Below are 21,630 nucleotides of genomic sequence, written 5' to 3'. Positions count from 1 at the left end.
ATTACCCAACTACCAACACCTTGCATTGGTATAGAACATTTGCTACAATTGATAATAGTACATTTTTATAGTTGTACTATTAAAATCCAAAGTTTAACTTAGGGTTCACTATTTGTGTAGTATAGTTCCATCGATTTAAAAACAAATTATTGTTACCGTATGTATAATCTAACATTTCCCCATTAAATTATATTCAGATATATATTTCAGTGCTGTTAACTGCATTCATACTGTTGTGCTACCATCACCATCATCCATTAAACAAAACATTTTCATCATCTCAGATAGACACCCAGCACATTTTAAGCCTTGGCTTCCCATTTCCTGCCCCATATCTGTCCTTTTTAAAAGCCTACCTCAAGTAGCTGCTCCTCAATGAAGAAATGCTTCTACCGCCTTGGATTGTTCTACAAAGCCCATTTGATTTTTAAAATTAAATATTGAGTATATAATGAATGTGTTATAACATTTTGGCTCCTTAGAACAGAGACAAGCCCATAGTGAATGTTCAATTCTTATGTCATTGTTATTACTGTATAGGAATCACTTTAGTTATTCATTCACTCAACAAACATCCCTCTGCAGGACTGCGCAGGCCTGGGCACACACTCAGGCTTGTGCACAGCAGCAGGGGCTGCAGCAGGATACTCACCAGCCAGTTCACGGGAGAGAGATGCCATAGTAGGAGGTTGGAAATGTCTCTTCATGTCTCCCCCCAGCCACTGAACTCCAGGCTTCTGGGAGACTCTCCCTCTAAGCCCTTGATCCGTGTGTGGCAGTAGAAACAGGAAGCGTTTCACCTTTGGGTAGTTGAGGATTTTAACCCCAGATGTGTTACATACTAGCTTTGAGCTTTAGTTTCTTGCTCTTACAAAGGGAGAAAAGGGCAGTTATCATGTGTCAATTTGACATGGGCCCTGGGTTAGGTGCAGTACATCTGGGATGCCATGGAATCCTCAGAATAGTTCTATGAGGTATCTCCTGTTACTGTCCTTTATTCATGAGGAAACTGGGATGCAGAAGGATTAAGAAACTTGGCCAGGTGTATACCAATATTCTTAGAAACATTTTTACAATAGCCAAAATGTGGAAGCAACCCAAGTGTCCTCATCAGATGAATGGATAAACACAATGTGGTATATCTATGCAATGAAATATTATTCAGCCATGAAAGGAATGAAGTTCTGATACATGCCAAAACATGGAAGAGCCTTGAAGACATCATGCCGGGTGAAATGAGCCAGAAACAAGAGGATGGCTTTTGTGTTATTTCACTTACATGAAATAGACAGAATATACAAATTTTTAGAGGTGGGAAGTAGAGTACAGGTTGTTAGGGGCAGGAAGAGAGGCAGGAGGAATGGGAAGTTAACACTTACTCGGTACAAAATTTTGATTTCGAGTGATGGAAAAATTTTGGTAATAGGTGGTAGTATTGGTAGCACAATACTGTGAATGTAATCAATACCACTGGTTTGTATACTTGAAAGTAGTTAAAATGGGAAATTTTATGTTGTATATGTATTACCAGAATTTCTTGAAAAGGCACTTCAAGATTTATGGAACAATGACAACAGCAAAATAAATTTGTCCAAGTGGTAGAGGTTTGAGCTGAGCCCAAGCCTCTCAGAGAGCAGAGGCTACGTTTACCACCAGCATGCTGTGCCATGCTGTGCCATGCTGTGCCATGTGTTCAAATATATTAGGTCCTTGGCATGCAGACTCTGAGTAAATAGTAGCTATTGTCATCATTATATGTTTCTAAAATCCAGTCTTTTTCTCCATATAGTGTGTACCACTGAGTAGTACACATCACAGCTGTTGAATAAAAGTTTATTGGATTTAAATGGTTACGGATTTTGTATGTGGGGCTGTGGGCAGCTCTGTTGTCTCTAAAGGGAAATCGCTCAGTTGAATACTATTTTTAAATGGGGGCAGTTATGAAAATACTGTATAGCAGTGAGGGAGGCAAACCAGTTAATGAGATTCTGTATTGGAATGTTGGAAAGAAGTTAAAAAAAAAAAAATTGAAGGGTAAAGTCTGGTGGTTGACAACATTTGGAAATATTCTGGCCAGCACATAGTGTGTTTTCGAGCTAGAGAAATAGAGATGACACACCACTCAGTTATGTGGCCATCTTTACAATAAAGATGAATAGATAAAGGGTATTACCATCTTTTAAGTTAAAAAATGTTTTGTCCTTCTGCCATCTCTTTCCTTACCCTGGTGTAAAGCTGTAATAGCCAATAGATTCTGTTTTGTCCAGTGAAGTTCTCAGTGAATTATGTTAGGCTGTCTGGAAAATAGCTGGACCAGAAAATACATGGTTTGCTCTCCCTGGAAAGGGGCTTTACTTTGGGGGACGAGCACAGCCATCCTGGAGGAATCTGGGGCTGTTGAGACCAGGGCAGTCCATCCTTCCCTGCCCTTCCTGCAGTGTTTCCCCGGCAGAAGGAGGAAGCTATTAAAGCTTTGTGATGAGACAAAGCTGCACACTGAGATGGGACTGCCAGAACTTTTATCTTTATGGCTTTCTTGAGTTTGGGGGAGAAATAATTAAATGCTAAATATGCAAATTGAGAGTAACATTTTCCATTTTGCTCATCGGCCTTTGGTTTTGGATTTGATTTCATTTCTTTCTTTCCCCTTTTGGGTATTGTTCTGTCCCAGATTGCTTGAGTGTTGAATCTCTAGGCGGGCCAGAAAACTAGGTTTGGATGCTACATAGCCAAGAGTGTCCTGAAGCAATGCCCAGTTATACTACGAGGTCTGGAGAAAATACCACTGCCTTCTCTGTCCAGCATATGGAATTGCCTGTGCTCAGGAAAAAGGTACCAGAAGCCCCACCCAGCTCCCTTTACTATTAGGCTTGCTTGGAAGGTCTGTCTCTCTGAAAGTAGTTTCTCTTTACTTGACTCCTTTCAGCATCCATGATTTGCACAGTGAGATATGATTGCCTTGCTGCAGGGAATCTGGGAAATACTGTTCTTTTGGGTTCTGCTTTGCATTGATGGCACTCATAAGTAAGGTGGAAAACTATTAGGATTTCAAGAAGGTGTTCAAAAGATTTGGGGAAATCTTGAAAGACAAATGTCCACTCTAGGGACCAACTAGTCAGTAGGTCAGTCGTCTTGGGCTTTCTGTGATAATATATAGGTCCTTTATCTTTGCTAATGTTTACTTAAAATAAAATTTTAAATAACATGTTCTATAAAAAAGTGAATATAAATGACATTTTACTTGGAGTAAGCAGTAAATAATGGGAATCCGCAATTTCCACTTATCATCCCTTCCCATCATTTCTGGAATTTTCTTCCCTTGCAGTTTCAATACAATGCTTAGAAATACATTTTGCTTTAGTCACAGGCAGGACACATCTCAAGAGGCTTTCTCCCTCTTCTGAAACTGATCTAGCCAATGTCTTACCTTTATAGTTCCTATAACCCCTCTGGTTTTCCTATGGATGAAGGACAGGCATATATTTAAAGTACAATTTTGAGTAAAGAAAGCCAGGAATTGGGGAGGGATGGCCACGCTCCATGGTTCTGTGTTGATTCCAGCTTGAAGCTATCCACTGCCTCTTTCTGGGCCCTTGATCTATCATGGAGCCCATCTTTTCTTTCTTAGTGTGAATTCTGCCCTTCAATGTGTCTGGTATTTGCCATTTTAACTCTCATATAAATATTTGACTTCTCTGTGACTCCATGTCATCTTCTGTAAAATGGGGCTATAAGATATTTTCTGACCTACTTTAAGGCTACCGTGAGGAGTAAGTGATCATGTATAGAGAAGCCTGGTAGGAATTAAGTGTAATATAAACATAAAATGATGCAATTAATTGTAACCATTATTTTAAAATTCTGTCTTGTGGCCTCATAAAGTTTAAGGTTCCTTTCAGCTCCATCAAGAACAGCATCTTGCCTAGTTGTCTTCTTTTAGAAAAGTTAAATGCTTGCTTGCCCAACGTCATGAAACAGGTTAGGATAGAAGTAGCACAAAATTTCAGATCTCTTGATTTTCAGATTAGCAGAATACTCAGATGTGATTTCTGCTTTACTTTATCATTTGAGAGATCTTTTCAGTGAATGAGACAACTATCTTCTTTCTGTCCTTTCTGGAACTAAAAATGTGCCTTAGTAGAAGACTAAGTAAAAAACATTGCATCCCTTGGGCTCTTTTCAACCCTCATTTTTTGTTCCCTCTGTTCTGGGCTAGTATGTGGATATGAAGGCAAGTATGACCAGGTCCTGGCCTACCAGGCTGGGCAGTCTAACGGAAGGAGGCAGATGAGCAGATGATCACAGGAATCTGAGTTCTTGGCTCTACTTATTAACCGAGTCTCTCTGGGATAGTCATATGCGGTTAGAAACTAGATTTCCCAGCTGTAACAGTGAGAGGACTGACTAGATAACTAAGGATCATCTCTGAGGTCTCTTCTAATTTGTCACCATAAATGGGTCTATAAGAATCCAAAGCCATGTGCAGACCAAGCCTTTCCAAACTGAAATGAAGGAAAACCATTAGCCAGATGGGATATTGAACTATATCTTTATTTGAGACAAATTCCCTAGGCTAACTACATTTTCTGATACTCAATACTATCATTATGTTGAAGCATAGTGGTTATACTTGTTCACTTAACTAAATGGTCAACTTTGCATATATAGTAGAAATGGACATCTGATAATGATTTAATACAGGGTGCAAAAATTAATGGCAGTGGTGCTCTGTAGTTCTATAGTGCCTTTCTGATATGAACCTTCATGTTAGGCTATCTTCCTTTTTCCATAAAAAGGACCATAGAATTACAATAACTAATGTTTATCTAGTATTTGCTATGTGGTGGGTATTGTTCTAAGAGCTTTCTATCTAAAAACTCATTTAATCTTCAATATTCTGAAGTAGATGGTATTGTCCTTATTTTATTTTTTTATTGTTATTTATTTATTTATTTTTTTAAACGATTCTTTTCAGTTTGTTTGTTTGTTTATTTATTTATTTATTCCCTCCCCACCCCGACCCCGGTTGTCTGTTCTCTGTGTCCATTTGTTGTGTCTTCTTTGTCTGCTTCTGTTGTTGTCAGCGGCACGGGAATCTGTGTTTCTTTTTTTGTTGCGTCATCTTGTTGTGTCAGCTCTCCATGTGTGCGGCACCATTCCTGGGCAGGCTGCACTTTCTTTCACGCTGGGTGGCTCTCCTTTTGGGGTGCACTCCTTGCGCATGGGGCTCCCCTACATGGGGCACACCCCTGCGTGGCATGGTACTCCTTGTGCGCATCAGCACTGCGCACGGGCCAGCTGCACATGGGTCAAGGAGGCCCGGGGTTTGAACTGCAGACCTCCCATGTGGTAGACGGATGCCCTAACCACTGGGCCAAGTCCACCGCCTATTTATTTTTAAAGATTTATTTATTTCTCTCCCTTCCCCCCCCCAGTTGTCTGCTCTCTATGTCCATTTGCTGTGTGTTCTTCTGTGTTCACTTGTATTCTTGTCAGCAGCACCAGGAATCTGTGTCTCTTTTTGTTGCATCATCTTGCTACATCAGCTCTCCGTGTGTGCAGTGCCATTCTTGGGCAGGCTGCACTTTTATCGCGCTGGGCAGCTCTTCTTATGGGGCACACTCCTTGCACATGGGGCTCCCCTGTGCAGGGAACACCCCTGCATGGCACAACACTCCTTGTGCACATCAGCACTGCACGTGGGCCAGCTCATCACATGGGTCAGGAGGCCCTGGGTTTGAACCTTGGACCTCCCATGTGGTAGGTGGATGCCCTATCTATTGGGCCAAATCTGCTTCCCTTGTCCTTATTTTAGAGAAAAGAAAATTGAGGTACAGAGAAATTAAGTAAAATTTATTCAAGATTACACAGCTATTAAGAGATAGCAACAGGATTCAAATTCAGGCATCCGTTAATCACACTTAAAATGATTATACCGTCACCTAAATGAAAGCAACTCACCCTCAGCTAATGCTAGAGAAACTGAAGAAAGCTGAAGTGGCAAAGAGACCACAGACTAAGAAAACAGTTGAGTCATCTTACTCCTGGCTCCAACTTTGGCCAGATCCCCAAGTGGAAGGGGTCTTACTGTGTTTAAGGGTTCTCAATCTGGATGACTTACAAACTGTTGAAAATTGTGTGTAAAATTGTATTTATGTGTCCAGGTATGTTGTCTTGGTATGTGGGTTCTTGACGGTTTCTCACACATTATTAGAGGGGGCCCACTACCTGGTCACTGGCTGGGTTCTAGCCGTGTAGATCCTTGGCAGCCCTAGATGTGAATTAATATTCTGGGAATGGAAATTAGGGCACAGCTATCCACAGAACAGTTGAGCGACTATGGGAGCCTAGAAGAACTGGACTTTCCATATATTCTCTGCCCATCAGACCTTTATTGCTGAAGTGCAGTTGGGATGTCCTATTTTTGCATTGAAGCTTTCCAAGTCCTTAAAATTTTTAACATCTTTTAAAAAAAATCAGAAATGCATGACATTTTTATTAAGCTCCCATTCATCCATGAGTTCAGATTCCCATTTAATTTTTATGAATATTTTCTTTATGATGTGTTCTTTCAAAACCTTGTAAAGAATGTTTTACTATATACTAACATAAGAATGGAGTATTAAACTAGATGACCCAACGGGAAGTACACACAAACACACACACATACTCATATGCCCATAGGTAATTTATCTCCAATTCACAGAAACTGTGTGCATCTGTTGAGAAAAATTTTAAAGATGTTATCATTTTAATAGTTTTTTTTTTTTTAGATTTATTTATTTTATTTATTTCTCTCCCCTTCCCCGCTCCCGCCCCAGTAGTCTGTTCTCTGTGTCTATTCGTTGAGTGTTCTTCTTTGTCCTCTTCTGCTGTTGTCAACAGCACGGGAATCTGTGTTTCTTTTGTTGCGTCATCTTGTTGTGTCAGCTCTCTGTGTGTGCGGCGCCATTCCTGGGCAGGCTGCACTTTCTTTCGCGCAGGGTGGCTCTCCTTATGGGGCGCATTCCTTGCGCGTGGGGCTCCCCTACGTGGGGACACCCCTGAGTGGCACTCCTTGCGCGCATCAGCGCTGTGCTTGGGCCAGCTCCACATGGGTCGAGGAGGTCCGGGGTTTGAACCTCGGACGTCCCATGTGGTAGGCAGATGCCCTAACCACTGGGCCAAGTCCACCTCCCTATTTTTGATAGTTTTTGCAGTTATTTTGCAGTACTTATTCTTTCCTATTCTCTATAGTTGATCCCGCTAGGTAGTTTTTTGTGGAAATGAAAATGGATTATACATGTTATGCTCGTCCAGTGTCAGAGAGATGATAAAATTTTCCTACAAAGTAGTTTTGTTACCCTTTTGGTCCAGATGAGTAGTATAATCATTATGTGTCTTTTGCTGTTATCTGGAAAACTTTTGCCATCCATCTCATCCGTATACACCACAATAAACTTTTTTATGTGTGTGCCTGCTCTGTAATTTTATTTTTTAATTTTTATTTATATATATATATATTTCCTCTTTATTTTCTTTTAAATATTATATAAAAAAATATGAGGTCCCCATATACCCTCCACCCCACCCAGTTACAATAAACTTTTAAGGTTATTTCAGTGTCCTCTCCTTTAATGAGTTTAAGGCATTTCCTCTGGAGACAGGCTTGGCAGATTCCAGTTCTGTTGCTTATGAGCTGTGTGACTTTAAGCAACTTTATTTCATCTCTCTGAATCCCCATTTCGCATATGTAAATTGGGAGAGATATATTATTCAAAGGATTATGAAGCATGTATCAAGCGTGTTTATACATTTAGCATAGGCTTTTCACACGTCAGTACTTATTAAATGGTGCAGTTATTTTATTATTGTTGTTGTTATTATTAAATTAATATAATATGTCAGGTACAGTGCTTGACACATAGTAGGTACCAAACAAATATTTTATTGGATCTGACTGTACACATTTAGCTGTTGTAGCTGAATCAGAGGTTGCCAGTAGTACCTTTTTATGTATTAGACTAACAGGAGGAAATTGTTGAAAGGAACAAATGATGCCTCTACCTTTAAGTCAACAGACTTCATAGTGAGGTGGTCCCGAGAGCAAACGGTGAAATGTGGCAAGTCTGGTGGGGGGATAAAAAGAGAAATAACCTTGAGGCTGTTTTAAGGCACAGCAGTTGCCTAGTCTCTGCAATTGCTGAAATTTTCTTTTCTCCCTTCAATGAGAAGAGTAGAGGGGCAGAAAGGTTACTGGCTGTGTTCATTAATTTTCTTTCAAGAACTGCCACATGTCACCAGATTGCTCCGCTGTCCCAGTGCTGCTTGGCTGTCTTCTCTTTGCCTGTGAGAAGCCAAAATGTTAAATTGGTTAAATTGGCTTACTAGATCTGACAGAGAAATTCTTCACGTCTGGCCTGGATGTCTAAGTAAATTTGGTGTACTCCTTGTGGTCTCGGGCAAATGCTGGAAGCTATTAGATTTCTGAACAAAACTCTCCATTCAAAGACTGCTCGTTTCCTGCTGGGGTAATCCAAGTATCCAACATTAAGAAATATGGGCAAGGAGAATGTGGCTGCTCAGTGCAGAGCCCACCAAGGTGTCTATGACATCTCCCCAAATGACTGCGGATGTTACTTCCACTTGATCATCTTGAATAACTGGTTTCTTCTGAAAATAAGTGCTCTGCTTTTCCTGCACAAAGTGCAGATGAGAATTGGTTGAATTTCCCCTTATCCATCAAATTTAGGACAGGGAAGCTTTCTCCTTTCTTTGAAATTCTGGGAACCTCAGTTTTTGTTTTGTTTTGTTTTGCTTCACCTTCCCTTATAAATTTTCTTCTGTAACCAGAAAGTATCTTTCATTAGTTTTGGTTGTGGACTCTACCCATTTCAGACTAGGCTTGTTAGTGGCTGGAAACTATTTCATTAAGAAGGCATTATGGAAAAGCTATGGTTTATCTCATGAAATATCAGAGTTTGTCATAAACTGTTTCCTTTCTGTACAGAAATTTATTTTCTGTGAAATTCCAGGTGTTCTTTTACATACACTTGAAAGGAAGAGATTTGATGATTGGTTCTGTTTTTTTCTTAAGAATATTTTAGTTATGATGGATTAATTGAGGATGAAATCAGATAACAAAAGTGAAACCACTGGGTACGTGTAGTGTAAGCCATTATTTTAATTAACTTTAGGCCCACTGTGTTGTGTAACCAGTTGTTCACTTGAGTGCTAAGATGCTGTAGCTGGTGTACTGTTCTGCTGCTGCACTTATCACACTGTATGGTAACTATTTTCTTACACAATCTCCTGCTAGACTGTAAACTTCTGGAGAACAGGGACAAATCCTTATTCATCGTAGTGTAGACATGCAATTAGTGCTTTTAAAAAAAACACGTAAATAAGACATTTTTGCAAAACCTGAATGTTACACCATGTGGTTTTGCAAAATAAAATACTAGAATGGGCTTACTGGACTTATTCTTATGTCCTCAACTCCCTTTTTTAGCTTCCCTTTCTATAAGACAGTTTCTATAATGTTAACAGTTTTCTTTGATCCTTAAGGAATTAGTTCCATTACTTAATCATCTTAGTCAGGGTCCTTTCCTTATAGAATCTGTGTGAGATGTGAAATACATGGTATTCATATGTATCAATGATAACATTGAAGGGGAGAAATGAACCTATCTGATGCTTTTTATGGCACACAATAGCAAGTGGCTCGCTTGTCAGTAGAACGCAGGTCTGTGTTATATCAGGGGTAGGGTGGTGGTTCACTTTGGGAGAGCTTTTCAAAATCTTTTCCTCAAGTTATGCTGACCTCTCAGACAAAAATATTCCCCAACTAATAAAAGTCAGACCTAATTTATAGAGCTGTTCCTGACCACTTGTCCTTTATGCTTTAAAAGAAAAAAATAAATCTAGAATAAGCTTCATAGGTTACTGTTGCACCGTGTAAATGGTGAGTAGGCGCCACATACTGTGCCATCCTTGTTTTGTTCGTCTTTTCCTGAATCAGTCTGGTTGGAGGATACTGAGGCTTGCACAGTGAAGGTTCCAGTAGAGAATGGTAATGAAGGTAATTCTCTTCTGAAATAAAAGCTGTTGCCTTCATGGCCTGGAGGGCCTCACACTTTGGCATCGCACAGAACAGGCCCCAGGCGTGGCAGAGATGAGGCCACTAATGAAAAAGGAGCTGTGACAGGTCAGGACAAATCACCTTGGGCCGAGTGAAAAGTAGGACCTTCTGTAATTAAAGGTCCAGAAAAATATCTGTGATCTTTTGTTGCGAACACTATGACAATTGCCCTTTCTACTCGTTCTCATGAGCTTCTGTCATTTTATCATCCATTCAACAAGTATTTATTAAACATCTACTCTTGTGTTCTATTTCCCACATACTCCAGGACTTAATGAAAACAGCTCATAAATGAATGTCTGATGACTCAGACCTGGGGCTGGCCCTCAAGGATCTAGTCACCTCTTAAGAGGTAAATATGAGGCTGGGTGGCCAGTCCATAGGATGCAGCAGGTGCAGAGCAAAAGATGTTGGTCTCTGATAGACTGGGATTCGAACTCCGGCTCTACCACTTATTAACTGTTTTGGCAAAGGGCAAGTTAATTCAATCTGTTGAACATTGTTTCTAGATCTTTAAAGCTGTGAAGTTTCAAAATAAGCTGTGAAAGGGACCTGGTGTGTTAAACGGCAGTTCTTATTATTTTACTTTTGTTAGAGAGTTTCAGATATCTCTTGTACGAGTTCAGAGCAGGCTGTCTCCATCCACTGGAATGTGAGGTTGGAGTGAGTATCAGAGAGGGAATCAGAAAGTTTCACAGGAGACACACATCTAAGCTGGGTTGGGAGGATGAGAAAGATTTGGGAATGCAGTGAGGGAGGTGGAGGAACAGAGAAAGAACCATATTCAGAATTTATATATTTTTATACAATTTTATTTGTTTTTTGCAAACACACTCATTTTGTATTATATTTATTTTGCAGTATGTGATTCAAACCATTGTGGTACTTATACCTTAGCATGGATCTCAATGCCAAGAATTGTCTGTTTCTTCTGTTTTCTTTTGTGGTCCTCGACAACCCTCCACAGCTCTCTCTAAGCAGCTATTGAAAGACTGCAGAGACTTATGATCTGTGCGTTAGTGGGAATGCCCCTCTGAATCCTCAGTATGCTCAGAGGTATTTTAGAAAACGTTGTCACTCAGAATGGTGAAAGCCTAGAATCGTTGCTATGTCTGGCATCAGTCTAGTGCTCTTTGCTGGCCTGCAGCTCATTTCAGCTGGGTGAACTTTGGTTTTTGTGCCCAGTCCATGTTCCTGTGTGCCCAGCCTCTATCCCAGCCTGCCAAGTCCTTGAGATAATGGGCACTTGGACTAGCTCTTGTCAAGCCTGCTAAGAGGGGGAACTTATGTCCCATAGAACCAATATATACAGGAGGCCTTTGCCACAAATCTGACTCACCGAATTCCTTCCTATTTGCGCTCTTTGATCTGAATCTTGCTATACCATACACAATATTGTTTTTCAGTACAGAGCTTAGCTTTGGAGTGTTGGGTTGTGAGAAAACCCACTTGTATTCACTGTAGTTTTAATCTTGCTGGTGTTTCTCTGAGTGGAAAAGCAACACTGCAGAAGACCTCATTCTATTACTCTAGAACACTTATTGGTTTCCCAGTAAAAATAGAGTGCTTTCCATAAGATTTGGGCTGGGAAGGATGGAAAATATTCAAAAGGCAGCTAGAAACAGTTCTTTTTGAGGGAGAGAGGCGAATAAGTAATAACATACGGGTATCCTAACTCAGAATTTTTTAAATGGTTAATAATTGGCTGGCATGTTATAAAGCTTATTTGTTTATATTGTGTCATATGCTCTGAATATAATATGCTTTAAAAATTATTTATTACACAGATGTCATAACAACAACTGAACTCAAAACACAAGGAAAAAATGTGTGTGGGCTCACCATTTGTACAAGTTAAACTTTATATTTTAGAGAGTTCACTAATGGTCCCTGCCCATGTATCATAACTTTTACACACAGTAGAATCATTATGTAAATACCATTTGGTATTCTACTCTTCCCTCCTCACACATAATCATAATATTATTCACATATGCTTTAAAAACCAATTGTATCTGCATGCAGACTTTTAGCTATACTTAGCAAGATTGTGATTTGAACTCTGAGCAGCTAGTGGAAACTCTCATCCCCATCCCACCTAAGTATTTTCTTTTCTCTTCATGGTGGAATTAGGAGGAATTAGGAATCTAGCAAGAGGGAACTGCCCAGCATTCATTGTCCAAGGCTGTCTTGGTGCTTTCATCAGAAACCTAGTGGCAAAACCCAGCAGAGTGACACCCCTTTGCCTTTCACATGGAAGGAAGAGAACTTAGAAGGAAATATTTGAAGGTCTCTGAGATGGCCAGGAGAAAGACCCCTACTTTATTAGTTTGAGTGGAGGAAGTTAGGTACAGGTGATGGTTAGTTTAGTTTGCAATGCTTTTGCACTTGAATTTGAATGCTGTTGATGTGCAAGGGTTTCTCTCCTCTTTGCTCTTTCTTTCTCTTCTCCATTCTGAGAGGATAAGGGTGTCACTTTTCAGACTGAGAACTGGGGTTGGGGAGAAGGTGAGTAATATGATAACTTGAAGCTTTCCAAAAGTTCCCAAAATGGGCACAGTGCATAAAACCTTTTCCAGAGGGAGAAGGAAGGAGCTGGAAATGCAGTTAGGAGTGAGAGGCAGGGGAACCAGTGGAGTGGAAAAAAACTTGGACGCCAGACAGCAGGGGTTCAAGTGTTTGCTGTGGCACTAGTTCTGTGGCCCTGGGCAAATTTCTTAACATTTTTGAATTTTTCTATGAGGAAAATAATTACAGTGCCCACCACACAGTTGTGGTGAAGATTAAATTGGATAACATAAATATGCACTTAGTACAATGCCTGGCATAAATAATAAGCACACAATGACTGGTAAGTATTATTACTATTGTTACTGTTTCCTGATTCACATTATATTCATATTGTTCTCCAAACTGGTACCCTGAACTAAGGTAGTGTTGGGGTCTGTGAACTAGGGAGTTTTTCAAAGTCTAAAAGAATGGGCAGTTCTGGTCATTGTAGTAAGCATGCAGTAGACAGAGTCTTTGAAACATGGCACCCATGGGGAAAGAATAGAGAAGGGGTTCTTGGTGTTAAAAAAGTTGGGGCTTCTGGCTCAAGAAGATAGGAAGTTCTTTAATGCAAGCTTGGGGGTTTCAAGTAATAATGGGAGTAAATAGAGCAGGGGTCCTTTTTTTTTTTTAATAAAGATTTAATAAATCTCATAAATTATGAGAAGAGTATGTGGCTCAACTGATAGAGCATCCGCCTACCATATAGGAGGTCCAGGGTTTAAGCCCAGGGCCTCCTAACCTGTGTGGTGAGCTGGCCCATGTGCAGTGCTGCCACGTACAAGGAGTGCTGTGCTACGTAGGGGTGTCTCTCGCATAGGGAGCCCCACGTGTAAAGAGTGTGCCCCACAAGGAGAGGCACCCAGCATGAAAAGTGCAATTGGCCCAGGAGTGGCACCGCACACGTGGAGAGCTGATGCAGCAAGATGACGCAACAAAAAAGAGACACAGATTCCCATGCCGCCTGCCAGTGAACACAGAAGAACACACAGTGAATGGACACAAGAGAGCAGACAATGGGGGGAGGAAAGTGGAGAGAAATAAATAAAAATAAATCTTTAAAAAAAAAAGGATTTATTTATTTATTTCCCTGCCAACGCCGCCCCCCCCCCCCACTATTTTTGCTGTCTGCGTCCATTCGCTGTGTGATCTTCTGTATCTATTTCTCTTTTTGTCTTTTCTCATTTTCTCTCCTCTAGGATTCTTGGGATTCAATCCTGGGGACCTCTGATGTGGACAGAGTTTCCCTGTCAGCTGCGCCACCTCAGTTCTGGTTTCTGCTGCACTTCACCTTGACTCTCCCCTTTGTCATGTCATCATTTTGCTATGTGACTCACTTGTGGGGGCACTGATTCACTGGTGGGCACTCGGCTCGCCATGTGGGCATGCACATGGGCACGTGGCTCGCCATGTGGACGCTTGGCTTCCACGTGGGCACTCGGCTCACCACAGGGACAGTTGGCTCACCTCGCGGGCACTGGCTCGTTGCGCAGGCACTCTTTCTCTTTCTTCTTCACCAGGAGCCCAGGGATTGCACCTGGGTCCTCCCATATGCTAGGCAGAAGCCTATCATTTGAGCCACATCTGCTTCCCAGAGAAGGGGTTCTTAACCTTTTTTTCCCACAGACCCCTTTGCCAGTCAAGTGAAAACCACAGGCCTTTTACTAAGTCCACATTATACTGTGTATTGTTTAATAAACATGTCACACCTCAACCAACATGTCCCCACAAGAATGTTTTGTTTTGAATTTCAATTCAAACTCACAGACCCCTTGTTAAGAACCCTGAAATAGAGGGATGCTATGAGCAAAGGCCTTGAATGAGTGGTACAGGCAATCGTTCCCTTGCAGAACATCCAGAGTTGATACACCCCGGAGTCCCTAGTTGCTTAGTGGTGTTTACTGGCATGTCATCACTGCCAAGAGCCTTGGAGACTGGAAGCAATGAGAAAACTGCCAGGCAAATGGAAACCGGTTTCTCTACCCAACTTGGTAGAGTATTTGCTTTAGGCAACCAGACAGGCTCCAGGAGACATTTGTCTTTACAATGTCTTTTTTTTTTTTTTTAGCTTTTCTTTTAGCTGTAATTTAAACTGACATCACTTGATTTTGACATTACAACAAGGTCTCTGTAGACTTAACATTATATTCATAGTCTCATGCATATCCTCACTAGAGAGTGATGGATTTACACAACATGGAAACTGGTTGGAGTGAAAACCATCAAGAAAATGATTAGGGAGCTTGAAGCTCTCTGAAACCAGACAGAGTGTATGTAAAGTCATTATTATTTTAATAAACTTTTCTTAGCTGGGGACTCTTAACCACTTGTTTTCTAGTTTTAATATTGAGTCACTAATTTACACTAAAGAGATGCTGTCAAGATTAAACGCCAATCTCATACAGTATTTGCCAAAGTGTAAGCTCTAACTTGAAATGTGGCTTTGCAAAATCCTCTGAATTAAACTTGGTAGAGAAATAGAAACAAACAAACTGCCTGGTTTCAACAGAAACTGTAAACATACATATCTGGGAAGAAACTCATGGTAAATATACTTTATATTATACCAGGGTGGTCTATCATAGGTCTCATCAGTAAACAAATAACACCCTTCCTTGGAAAATTTGCATATCTATGTTCTCCAGTGTGAAATGTTGTACACGTCAGCTTTTGATGATCTGCCTATGGATTATCCACTATGAAAATTATCTCTAAAAATGGAAAGCACCAAGATATAGTGGAAAGAATATGGGTGTTAGAGCCACACAGATTTCAATCATAGTCCCAGTTCCCTTCTTTCCTAGGCTGAATGGCCAGGTAAATGCCTTAGCTTCCTTTTGCCTCTATATTCTCATCTGCAACATGAGGGCGGTAATATCTATAGGGCAGTGTTGATGAAAGGCTTAGTAGAGATAATGCTGGTAGATAATGCAGTACTTGACACATAGTTGATGCTCACTAATGGGTAGTTTTAAAGACACACACGTGAAACCCAGTTGAATTCCTTGTATATTTGTCCAGGGCCGCCCAGTCTTTCTTGGCGTTCTCTCACATTATCAGTTAATGTGTGCACTTAAATGCAGTCCAATTTTGTCATTGGTTCAGAGAAGAGAAATAATTTGAAAGACACGCCTACTGCAAAAACTATCTGTCTTGCTGTGGGATCAAATACAAATGGTTTTTTTGGATTGTCCATTATTTATCTTTTACTTCTCTTCTTCTTTAGTCATGCTAATGGAGACATAATTATCTTCCTAGACTTTGTTAGTCATCATCTCTTGGCTCTTCAGATACCACAATAGCAAGAACATGCTGTGTTTTACAAACACAAAGAAAGACAAAGGGAGGGTGGGAAAAGATGATTTGAGAGGTCATTTACATCTCCAAGATTGTTAGGGTATATTTTTTGTCTTATTTTATGGAGACAGTGTTCCTGAGGAGAGATATTCTTTCTCTCCCTTATGGAATTGCAAAGATGGTAAGTGATGGGAGAGACATACTCTGAACTGCTTCCACCAAATCCTTCTGTGATTTCTCTTTGCCTGTGGTTCTGAAGTCACCAGTGCTGGATGGAGGCTTTTACCCTCCACTAATGCATTTGTTCCTTGCTTCAGGTATAGTTTGAATGCCTCTGAGTGATTTTGGCTACTGCTAAATGGTGTTTTTGTTTCAGATAGTATTTTAAACTATAGGGTAAGATATTTTCTGTTGAGAGATCATATTTCTCTTCTTAGTGTATCTCTGACTCTCACTCCTCCAACCTATTCTTTAAAAAACAAAACAAACAAAAACCTATAGTGAGGCAACATCTGGAAGGAGTAAGCAGGCCTGGGCCAAAGCCTTATTCTGACAGATGGTGGAATCCTGTTACCATCCTTTTGATTTCAATTGTTTTAAACTGATTCATATAAATCTCCAGTCTCATTATAGAGACAAAAGATGAAGAAAAGGTCGCACTAAAATCTCCCAGGATTGGTTCAGGAAAAATACTTTTTATCTATGGGAAAGTTCATTACCCTACCTAGAAGGATGCCTTGAAATAGCATAAGATCTGATAATACCAAAGAAGAAATTATTCAGGAAGAAAAGGAATAAAAATACTCACTCCCATCTAAAATTACTAGTATTAAAGATACAAAAACATGTTAATCTTAATTTTAACAAGAATGTAGTAGCTCATGGGAAGCATTGTCTCAATTAAATTTAAAACCATTGATTGGTCTTTTCACTCGGAAGTCCTCATATTCTGGAATGTGTTTATAGATCTTGACCTCAGATGCTTCTTCTGACTCAGAAGTTGGAAAACATTTTGCTAGAGGGGCCAACAGTGAATGCTTGCTGCTGCTGTAAAACTAGGCCCAGGGCTGATGTGTTATGAACTGGTCCTGTGGTCTAGGGGGACCCAGGATGCTGATGCCAGTTTCTTGCTTAGTATATATATATATATATATAAAAGGACAAAGCATACCCTAGGAACTAGATACTTATTAATGAGATATTTTAAGGGATTCATTAATGAAGGAGAAGTGTGTGGAGAAGAAAGTGGAAGAGAGAAACTGCACATTTCCTTCATAATTACTCTGTTCTTTTCCTTTGGCTTATATTCAAAGTGTGGTATGTTTCACCTTTGTTCAAACTTGTCAGATTCTCAAGGTAAAGCCCACTTATAACATTTTTCATCTTCTTTTTTAGGGCTCGCTTCTTTGGCCTCTTAAAGATGATTAAGAGCTATAATTTGCGAGAATTTTTATGGCATATTTTAAAAACTGTGGCAGGTCAGGTAGGATGGATGGGGCTTTAGAGGTCACCTGTCTAACTTTGCACCTAGTGCAGGAATTGTCTCTGCTCTCTTTTCTTCCCACCTTTGCTGGATGAGTTCCCGTAAAGGGCTCTCACTGATGAGCGTACTGTTGTTTCGCTTCCTGTGATGCTAGTGTTGTTAGTAAGCTAGGAAGCGTTTCCAAAATTTGACACGCATTGCTTATTCAGTAAAAATGCATGAGCTAATGAATGGCCAACTCAGAACTCCTTCTCCTATTTTCTTAGGGTGGTTAAGGCCTTCTTGACGTTTTTGGAAGATGTAAGTATGTGCCCTCGAAATTTCCTTGTCCAGACCAAACTGCCCCAGTTGCCTCAGGATGTTGTTTTCCCATTTTCTACCCATTGTCTTGCTCTCTGCTGGGCAAATTCCAGTTTGTCAATATTTTTTCTTAAAATGCTCTAGAAATACCTAAACGAAATGCCCAGGTGTAGGCAGATGAGCACAGAGTATAGCAGAACATGTCTCATATAGTTCTGGGCATTGTTACTGTCCTATGAGTGGAACCAAAATGTACTGGACCTCTTGAGGCCAGCATGCCTAGACAGGCAGCAGAGTGGAGTGGCAAAGAGAACGGCATGCAGCCAGCTACCTGGTTTCAACACAGACTCTGCCTTTTATGAAATGCATGACCCTGGGCACATTGCTTAATCTCCCTGTGCCTTAGTTTTCTCATCTGTAAAATTGGAGATAAGAATACTTTTTAGAGTTACTATAAGGATTAAATGAATTAATTCATTCATTTCAAGTGCTTGCAACACTTGTCTGGAACAAAATAAACTCAGGTAGTGGTTTTTTTTTCAATTTGCAATGGAAACCATCTACGTGCAGTGCAGATGATGTTCTAAATGGGTTTTAGAATTAGGCAGGGTTGTGTTCAAATCCTGGCTCTGCCACTCTGTGCATTCTTGTGCAGGTTACTTCACCTTTTAAGCTTCGGTTTCCTCACCTACAAAAAGGGCATAAAATAATAAAATGGTATCTTCTTCCCTTTAGGGTTATTAGGAAGATTAAGTGAGAAAAAATGTGTAGTACTTGATACGAAAATTTTGCTAATATTATCTTGAATTTTTGAGCCCCAATTTAAAGGTCCTTGAAGGCAGTGGTCATGCTTTATACTTTGTTTTGCTCAATCTGGTATGCCATGTATGTAATCACTGCTAAATAAAAAGGGTAAATATTTACATTGAGTTTTCCCTTTTGGTTTTGCCTTATAGTAGGAAAATGATTTTTCTAAGCTACTTAAAACTGTGTGCTCATAAATGTAGGGTGGTGTTGGGCCTGGTTGTTCTTAAGAATGTATCCTATTTGCCCCTTGTACTGTCTAATTTACTTGTGCTTCAGGATAAATAGACTTCCTTGATCTGTTCTCTCCTCATTAATTGCCGTCTAGAGTTTTTTGGGAATATGTAGGCTGGTCAAACATTGCCAAGTAGTCAGAGGCTTTCCTTGCCTTTGTAATGGCCTGTGGGGTGGGTAAGTAAACAGGTGAGTGACAAAGGTTATAGCCAATTTTCCAGGGACTCTGGGATTCATTTTTCTTGTGTCCTTGAAGCTTTAAGTAAGTGAGATTTAAGGTTGTTGAGAGAGTGGGAGACTTTAAAAAATGGTTTATAGTTATTAATGTTTTCAAATCTTGGTTGAATTTTAAAGGTGGGTTAAACTGCTAAAGTGAATATAAATTAAAACCAGTTAAACAGAGGAGTCCCTCGTCCATTCTGTCTTTGGTGTGCTTAGAATTCCATAAATTTTATTAGGTTTCAAAATACTTGCCTTGTTTTGAATGTTTCTAATAAGATGGAGTGAAGTGGCTTACACCTCATGAGATATGGAACTGTTACCCAGGAATGCTGTTTGGCGCACATATAAAGAAAGCACTGGTCTCTTGATTCATAAAAAATGTGTGGCTGATTTCCCTGGGACATGTGCATTATTTTCACATAGGAATTTCATTTTTCACTCCCTCCCACCCTGTGCATCACTTGCACACGTTTGCAATTCATCAACTGTGATTTCCAAAATTTCTACCCCCTCCTCTCTCAAGATACCTCTGTCCAACTACCTAATAAGAAAGAGATTATATGGGGAGAAGGGAAATTTTCTTAAATGCCTCATTTTCCTGAATGTAAGGCCATGGTGTATTGGAGAAATGGTCAGAGTGTTAGCCCAGATGACTCAATGCAATTACAAAACAAATTGGAAACTTTAGGTGAGAAAGAGAGAGAGAGAGAGAATGAGAATGTTTTTCTCTTTCTTCCTCTCTTTCTTTCTTCTTCCTTTTTCTTGTCTCAAGACTATGTTTTCAGTTGACTGTACAGAAATGAGGTCATACAGGACAGGCTCACCCTCAAAACCCAAAATAAACCAAGTGGAAGGCTGCATAGCTCAACCAATGAGAATCTTGTGTATTGCACTCTGGCTTGTCAGTGAGGTTGCCAGAAAAAAGTAAATAGCTAATTTTGGCTTAGAGAGCAATGACTCTTTTCTGCAGTGAAAATAGAATTTTTTTTCCTTTTGAAAAAAAATTTTTTTTAAGAAAATGAGAGCTTACAAGGATTAGTTACTGACTTCTCTATGTTAAATGTCTAGTTTTCAATTTTCTAATGTAGCAGGGTCATTTTCCTTTGGATGTTTGATATAGTACAAAAAGCAGTGGCCTCCAATTTTGCTCTCCTTCAGCCACCAAGACCCAAAGAGTTAACAGCTTTGCCGAAAACTGAAAAAGAATTCCTCTAAGTGGAAAGCCACAGTGGCTAAGAATTTTTGCTTTGGAGCCAGATTGACATGGGTCAGATTCTGGCTCTACCACTCAGTGTGTGACTAGGGTAAATTAAACTTAATCTAGATCTTGGTGTCCTCATCTGTATAATTGGGGATAATAGTGCATATACCCTAAGGTTATTGTAGGGATTTAGCAACAATGTGTATAAGACGCTCATATAGAATTTGGCACCTAGTAGGAGTAAAATACATGGTAGCATGTAATTATTATTCTACCATATGTAAGATTCCGCTGAAAGGACTGGCTTTGAAAGGGTGGGAGTATGGGGAGGACAACAGAAATGCTCTGTAGTGTAGTGTGGGTGAAGACTAGTTAGAGAGCTTATCTTTTTACTGCAATTCAGGGAAGATCTCTATATTTTTCTTTAGGATTTCTAAAGGAAATGTAGAGGATATTGATTTTTAGGGATATTGACTCTGACTTCCAATTTACAGAGGAAAATTGATCAGCTTCTCTATTCCAAGGAGTCAGTTTATCAGCAACTTTTGGAGAAAATCACTTAAAAGGATGAGACTAGAACTCTTTGATATATGCTGCCAGAGCTTATAAACTTTCTAATGAATTTAGTAAGAGCATGTCAAACAAGACGAAGACCCACCTTGTTGAAATGCAGGATTGAGCACAGGTGAGGCTTTGCAGGCTGCTTTGGGTTGAGTGCAAAGCCTTCCCTCACGTCTGGTTTCTTGCAATAGAAACATCCCTCCTGAGATGAGTAGGGCTTCCAGAATGCTTTCCTCCAAGGAGCTTTCTGGCATCTGGCTAAATTTCATGCTGTTTTTTTCTTCTTTACATCTGTTTCCTTACTCCACTTTGACACACGGCCAGGGAGAGTGTGGGCAGATGGTGTGGCCTCAGGGACTCCAGAATGCCCTCACTCTACTCTTCCTGCCAACCCAGAATACCTAGCAGTTTCCGCCTGTGGAGAACTGGGTAATGAAGGGCTCTTAGAGGACTCATGTGGAATGATGGTGACTGCTTTATTTTCAAACATACCTTAGCATTCTCAAAGCTTTTATGCCCCTTTATTTCCCCTTTGCTTTGAAAGCAGCACCATCATTCCTTGGCAATGGGGAACTGGTTTGAAATGAATCTAATTGTTATTTGCTTAACAATTTCAAGCCAGGCAGCATGTAATAGATTCACGATTGGTCTCTGTATACCCTTTCTGTCCCTGTCTAATCTCTTTACCACACTGTAGCTGGAACAATTTTTTTCAGAAACAGAAATCTGATCATGAGCTTTTCTTGTTTAAAACTCTGTAATGGCCACGATTGCTTGCCGGCTAAGGACTTAATTCTTCATGTGGCTTGGGTTAAGGGCTCTCCAGCCTTCCCCCTTTCCAGAACACCTTGTCTAAAG

General features: G+C 40.2%; 1 protein-coding gene across 1 annotated transcript in view; it reads left to right on the top strand.

The window, feature by feature from the left end:
* Positions 1-21,630, top strand: part of ROR1 (receptor tyrosine kinase like orphan receptor 1) — a 429,702-nt gene that overhangs the window by 77,846 nt on the left and 330,226 nt on the right. The window lies entirely within an intron of this gene.

This window comes from Dasypus novemcinctus, chromosome 9 (assembly GCF_030445035.2).
Source record: "Dasypus novemcinctus isolate mDasNov1 chromosome 9, mDasNov1.1.hap2, whole genome shotgun sequence".
Taxonomy (NCBI): Eukaryota; Metazoa; Chordata; class Mammalia; order Cingulata; family Dasypodidae; genus Dasypus; species Dasypus novemcinctus.
Note: the sequence above shows the minus strand (reverse complement) of the source record. Positions and strands in the feature narration are given on the sequence as shown.